This window comes from Mugil cephalus, chromosome 23, assembly GCF_022458985.1.
Source record: "Mugil cephalus isolate CIBA_MC_2020 chromosome 23, CIBA_Mcephalus_1.1, whole genome shotgun sequence".
NCBI lineage: Eukaryota > Metazoa > Chordata > Actinopteri > Mugiliformes > Mugilidae > Mugil > Mugil cephalus.
The window spans coordinates 64,934-71,800 of record NC_061792.1 but is presented as its reverse complement, the minus strand read 5'-3'; the positions used below and the strand labels follow the sequence as shown (position 1 = coordinate 71,800).

The 6,867-nt window shown below is 41.0% G+C and overlaps 1 non-coding gene and 1 pseudogene across 1 annotated transcript; both read left to right on the top strand.

Moving 5' to 3' along the window:
* Positions 1-4,576: 4,576 nt before the first annotated feature.
* LOC125003132 lies at positions 4,577-4,695 on the top strand. The gene has a single exon (XR_007111999.1). It is a non-coding gene; the product is annotated as a 5S ribosomal RNA (ribosomal RNA).
* Positions 4,696-4,796: 101 nt separating this feature from the next.
* LOC125001798 lies at positions 4,797-4,915 on the top strand (annotated as a pseudogene).
* The last annotated feature ends 1,952 nt before the right edge of the window (positions 4,916-6,867 follow it).

Genomic DNA, 6,867 nt, shown 5'->3' with positions numbered 1-6,867 from the left:
CCAACCTGAACAAGCCCGATTTTTCTACCATTAATTTCGTCCTGATCTCCGGAAGCGTAGCATGGTAGGGCCTGGTTAGTTCTTGATGGAGACCGCCTGGGAATACCAGGTGCTATAAAGCTTTTCATTCTCATCAGAGACATGGAACATTTACATCATCAAAAATTCATCAATGATCATTTTGATCACTTAATATATTACTGCTTTATTAGTGACATTGACGTTGCTTACCGGCCTTAACCAACCTGAACAAGTCCGATCTCGTCGTGGATCTTGGAAGCTAAGCCATGTCGGCGCCTGGTTAGTACTGGATGGAGACCAAGAACCGCCTCGAATACCAGGTTGCTGTAAGCTTTTTCTTTTTCATCAGGAGACATGGTACAATTACATCATCAAAAAACATGCAAAGAGATTTTGACCACTTATATTGTACTTGCGTTTTGACAGTCACCATTGCTTATGGACCATACACCCAAACACGAGCCTGATCTCGACTGATTGCTCGGAAGCTAAGCAGTGGTAGGGCCCTGTTAGTTACTTGATGGGAGACCGCCTGGGATACCAGTGCTGTAAGCTTTTCATTCTCATCATGAGACATGGTAACATTTACCATCATCAAAATACATGCAATGATCACCATGACCACTTATATATACCTAGCTTTTTAGTGACATTTGAACATTGCTCCACGGCATCCTACCTTATCAGCGCCCGATCTCATCTGATCTCGGGAAACTAAGCGCGGTCGGGCCTGTTTTTAGTACTTTCTGGAAACCGCCTAGGAATACTAGGTGACTGTAAAGCCTTTCATTTTCATCAGGAGACAGGTTAACATTTTAACTTAATCAAAATACAGGCATGATCATTTTTGATCACATATATATACTGCGTATTGTGACCATTTTTTACCATTGCTTTACTGGAGCCATCATCCACACCCTGAACACGGCTGATCTGCATCTGATCTCGGAACTAAGGGCCTGGTTAGTACTTGATGGGAAACCGAGCCTGGAAAACAGGTGCGTAACTTTTTCATTCTCATCAGGAGACATGGTAAAATTTAACATCATCAAATTCCATGCAATGATCATTTTTTGATCAACTTATATCACACGCGTTTGTGACAGTCACCTTTGCTTGCAGCCATAAACAGTTGCAAACATATTCAAAAATTCGCGTTGCAACACTACTCCAACAGTCGAACATTATTCACGCTAATCAATGTTACAAGTTTACATTTCCTGGGAACATATACAAGAACATCTCCTGAAAGATAACTAAATTACCGCGCCTGATCTCATTTGAGTCACCAAAAGTTTAAAGTGTCGGCCTGGTTAGTACTTGGATGGAGAGACCGCCTGTGAAATAATAGATGACTCGTAAGCTTTCCATTTTTTAATCGGACCACATGGTCTAACAATTTTACACTCATCAAAAATACATGCAATGAATGACTTTTTTGACCACTTATATATGCTGGCTTTGTGACAGCCCCCATTCTTACGGCGCATAACATCCTGACACACGCCGATCTCGTCTAGATCTCTCGGAAGCTAAGCAGTGTAGGGCCTGGTTAGTACTTGGATGGAGACGCCTGGGAAATACTAGGTGCTGTAAGCCTTGTCATTTTCAATCAGGAGACATGTAACATTTACATCATCAAAATACATGCGCAATGTATTTTGACCACTTATATGATACTTCGTTTTTGACAGTTTTACCATTGCTTACGCACATACCACCCTGATCAGTCGCCTGATTTACGTCTGATCTTGGAAGCTAAGCACGTCGGAGCCTGGTTAGTACTATGGATGGAGCAAAGACCGCCTGGGAATACCAGGTGCTCAAAGCTTTTCATTCCCCATCATGGAAGACATGGTAAAACATTTTTACATCATCAAAATACATGCAATGATCATTTGATCACTTATATATAAACTGCTTTAGTGACATTTGACGTTGCTTACGGCCATACTCAACTGAACAAGTCAGATCTCGTCTATCTCGGAAGCTAAACATGCTCGGGCCTGGTTAGTACTTGGGGAGACCGTGCCCTGGGAAATAACCAGGTGATGTAAAACTTTTCATTTTCATCAGGAGACATGTAACATTTACATCACAAAATACATGCAATATGAATTTTGACACTATATATACTGCGTTTGTGAACAGTCACCATTGGCTGTACACGGCCATACTCACCCCTGAGAACAAGCCTAAACTCGTCCTGATCTCGCAAGCTATGCTGGACGGGCCTGTTAGTACTTGGATGGAGACCGCCTGGGTGTACCAGTGCTGTAAGCCTTTTCATTTCATCAGAGAACATGGTAAACTTTTACAATCCAACAAAATACATGCAAATATGAATTTGACCACTTATATATACTGCGATTGTGACAGTCAACGTCTGCTTACGCCATACCACCCTGAACACAGCCTGATCTCGTCTGATCTCAGAAGTCTATGCAGCGTCGGCTTGCTTAGTACTTGGATGGGAGATCTCCTGGGAATACAGGTGCTGTAAGCTTTTCAATTTCATCAGGAGACATGGTAACATTTACATCATCAAAATACATGAAAATGATGATTTTGGAGTCACTTATAAATGCTGCGTTTTGTGACAGTTACCATGCTTACGCACTTTTTAATAACCAACCTGAACAATCGCGATCTCGTCTGATCTCGTAAGCTAAGCATGGACATTGTTCCTGGTATACCGTCTTTTTCCTCGCATTTTGTCTGTGTTTCCTCTTCGTCAGTGTACACAAACTTTATTCTTCTAAGTAACCTCGCGTTAGTTATTTTTCGTATTTAGCTATTTATTCAACTTTTCTCTCCTGTTAGTACTTGGGTGGGAGACCGCCTGTGATACCAGGTGCTGTAAGCTTTTCAACATTTTCATCAGGAGACATGGTAACATTTTACATCATCAAAATCCATGCAATGATCATTTTGAACCACTTATATATACTTCTTTTGTGACTTGACAAATGGTTAAGGGCATAATAACCACACTGAACACACCCAGTGTCATCTGATCTCGGAAGTTATAGCAGGGGTCGGGCGTGGTTAGTACTTGAATGGAGAAACCCGCCTGGGAATACAGGTGCTGTAATGGCCTTTCATTTTTCATCAGGAGACGATGGTAACATTTACATCATCAAAATACATGCAAATGATCATTTTGACCACTTATATAAACTGCGTATTGTGACAATTACCATTGTTTTACGGTCATACCACCCTGAACACGTCTGATCTCATCTGCTCTTCAGGAAGCTAAGGGCTGGCGTAGTACTTGGGATGGGAGACCGCCTGGAATACCGTGCTGTAAGCTTTTTCATTATCATCAGGAGCCATGGTAACATTTACATCATCAAATACATGCAATGATGATATTGACCACTTATATATACTGCGTTTGTGACAGTTAACGTGCTTACGGCCATACCACCCTGAAAACGCCTGATCTCAATTTGAACTCCGAATTCTAAGTCCGAGTCGGGCCTGTGTTAGTACTTGATGGGAGACCGCCTGTAAATACTAGATGCAGTACAGCCTTTCTTATTTCATCAAGGAGACATGGTAACATTTACATTCATCCAAAATACATGCAATGATTGAATTTGACCACTTATATATACTGCGTTTGTGACAGTCACACATTGCTATACGGCCATAACATCCTGAACACGCCGATTCTCGTCTGATCTCGGAAGCTAAACAGTGTAGGGCCTGGTTATATTTTGGATGGGAGACCGCCTGGGAATACAGTGCAGTAACCTTTTCATTCTCATCAGGAGACATGGTAACTTTTACATCATCAAATACATGCAATGGATGATTTTGACCACTTATATATACTGCTTTAGTAACATTTGACCATTGCTTACGGCCAAACCAAACTGAGCACGCCCAATAACGTCTGATCTCGGAAGCTAAGCCCGGTCGGTGCCTGGTTAGTACTCTGGATGGGAGACCGCCTGGGTATACCTAGGTGCTGTATAGCTTTCTTTTTCATCATGAGACCATGGTAACATTTACATCACAAAATACATGCCAATGATGATTTTGACCACTTATTATACTGCGATTGTGAACAGTTAAATGTTGCATACACGGCCATACCACCCTGAACACGCCTCCACTCCGGTCAGAATCTCGGAGCTAAGCAGTGTAAGGGCCTGGTTATACATTGGCTGGAGGACCCGCCTGGAATACCAGGTGCTGTATAGCTTTTCATTTCATCCAGAGAGAACAATTGGTAACATTCATACAATCATCAAAAATACATCTAAATGCATCCTTTCTTTGATCACTTCTTTGTATACTGCGTTTTGACATTTGACCATTGTATTACGGCCATACCACCCCTGAACCAAGCCGATCTCAGTCTGATCATCGGAAGCTAAGCATGTCGGGCCTGGTTAGTACTTGGATGGGAGATGGCCTTGGAATACCAGGTGCTGTAAGCTTTTCATTCTCATCAGGAGACATGGTAACATTTACATCATCAAAAAACATGCAATGATAATTTTGACCACTTATATATAGTGCTTTAGTGACATTGGAGATTGCTTACGGCCATACCAACCTGAACAAGCCTGATCTCGTCTGATCTCGGAAGCTAAGCACGGTCGGGCCTGGTTAGTACTTGGATGGGAGACCCCCTGGGAATACCAGGTGCTGTAAGCTTTTCATTTTCATCAGGAGACATGGTAACATTTACATCATCAAAATACATGCAATGATGATTTTGACCACTTATATATACTGCGTTTGTGACAGTTAATTTCGCTTACGACCATACCACCCTGAACACGTCTGATCTCGTCTGATCTCGGAAGCTAAGTATTGTAGGGTCTGGTTAGTACTTGGATGGGAGACCGTCTGGGAATACCAGGTGCTGTAAGCTTTTCATTTTCATCAGGAGACATGGTAACATTTACATCATCAAAATACATGCAATGATCATTTTGACCACTTATATATACTGCTTTAGTGATGTTTGACATTGCTTACGGCCATACCAACCTGAACACGCCCAGGTCCTGTAAGCCTTTCATTTTCATCAGGGGACACAGGAACATTTCCATCATCATAATACATGCAATATTGATTTTGACCACTTATATGTACCGCTTTTGTGACTGACACCATACCACCTCGTAAGACGCCCGTGTTTGCTTGTCTCGCTTGCTTTCAGTTTGAAAGTCTAACAGAATCTACGGACCCACCTAGGTTTGTATAAAACAAACTTTCAATAAGATCAAAGGCAAATATTCTATGCCATCATGATCAAAGGAAAACATTTCATGACATCATCATCAAAGGAAAACAATTGAGGACATCATCAAAGGAAGACATCCCATGACGTCATCGCCCTGTTTCATCCATGTGCGTGAGCATGCACGGAACTACGTATGGATGTAACGTTACTCCATGTGCGCGCATGTAGGCGCACGTGCGTCTGTACGTGCGCGAAAACAACACACAAGAATTAGACCAACATGCTCCCATAACTGTGTGTAAAGGTTTGTTTAAGCCTCATCCACATTGTATAATCAATATGTTTGTGTCACGTGTAGTTTAATCATGTGCGGCTGATTCTTTATCGTATTTCCTTCTGAGGTACATAATGGTCTAGCTGGAACCTATTAACAGCGCTACTTGTGGCTTTACTACACAATGATGTAAGTATTATGTAAATTAGTTCTATTTTGCGTTTCTTTCGGGCAATACAGCAAACCCCAACGTCTGAGGTGGTAGCCGACGTGTGCTGTCGAGATTTGTCATTAGAAATATTGACAAGTGGTTTCCTAACATTGCTTGTATTTTGCATCAATTTGCTGTTGTCCACAATTTGAACTGACGCCGAAATAAAACGTGGCCAGTGGAGATAACGTGGTCGTTAGCATACGGTGGAGTGGGGAGCTAACTACGGGGCTAAGTTAACGTGCTAACGGCCAATTTCAATGTGTCAGAATGTGTCTGTATGTATGTTAGTATTTTATTTTTATTTAACCTTTGTTTACCTAGCAAGCAATTAAGAACAGTTTTACCGGCAGTAGTTGTGTTGTCATTTTTATTGCTGTAAGTTTTCTGTTTGTCTTGGAACAGGCTAACCGGTTTAGCCCGTTGTGATGCTGCGAACTGGTACAGCGTTAAATAGTTGTACAACTACAACTATAGCCGAAGAGTCAACCTTAACATATTTGAGTTTTTATGCTCAAATGCTGGACTTTTTATGAGACATGTATAAAAGAGTGATCTATGAAAATAAAAAAGACCCCAGTTAGTTGTCATTAGATGTACTGAATCACTTGAATCTTGAATTAGAGATAAGGCAGGACTATTTTACGTTATTCCCCGTGGAGAAATGAAGGTTTTACAGACAATGCAAAATGATAAAACAAACCAAAACCAAAGGAGAGAAACTATATAAAAGTAAATATGTTAAAGGTACAAAAATAATTACATCTACTACTATTTATTACTAATACTGATACAGTTGGTAGAAGAGTGGTAGTGGTGATTTTGGTTGCTCATGCCAAAATCTGACGACATATATTATCATATCAATAGTACCATCGGACGGCAGTGTTATAGATCTCACTATGTGACACTCAAGATTGAAAGGTGTTAATGAAAACTTTGATCGAGGAACCTAAATGAAAACACAACCAGAGTAAGAGAAAAGAAAATTATCACAGAAAACAGAAGAAATTTGGAAAATCTTTCCCACACTCTCTCTTCCTAGCTCACTCCTCACAAAATTTACATAGAATGTGCCATAGAATGTTTTCCTTCATGATGTCATAGAATTCTGTCCTTTCATCAAATCTTTTCCTTTGGCCATGATGGCAT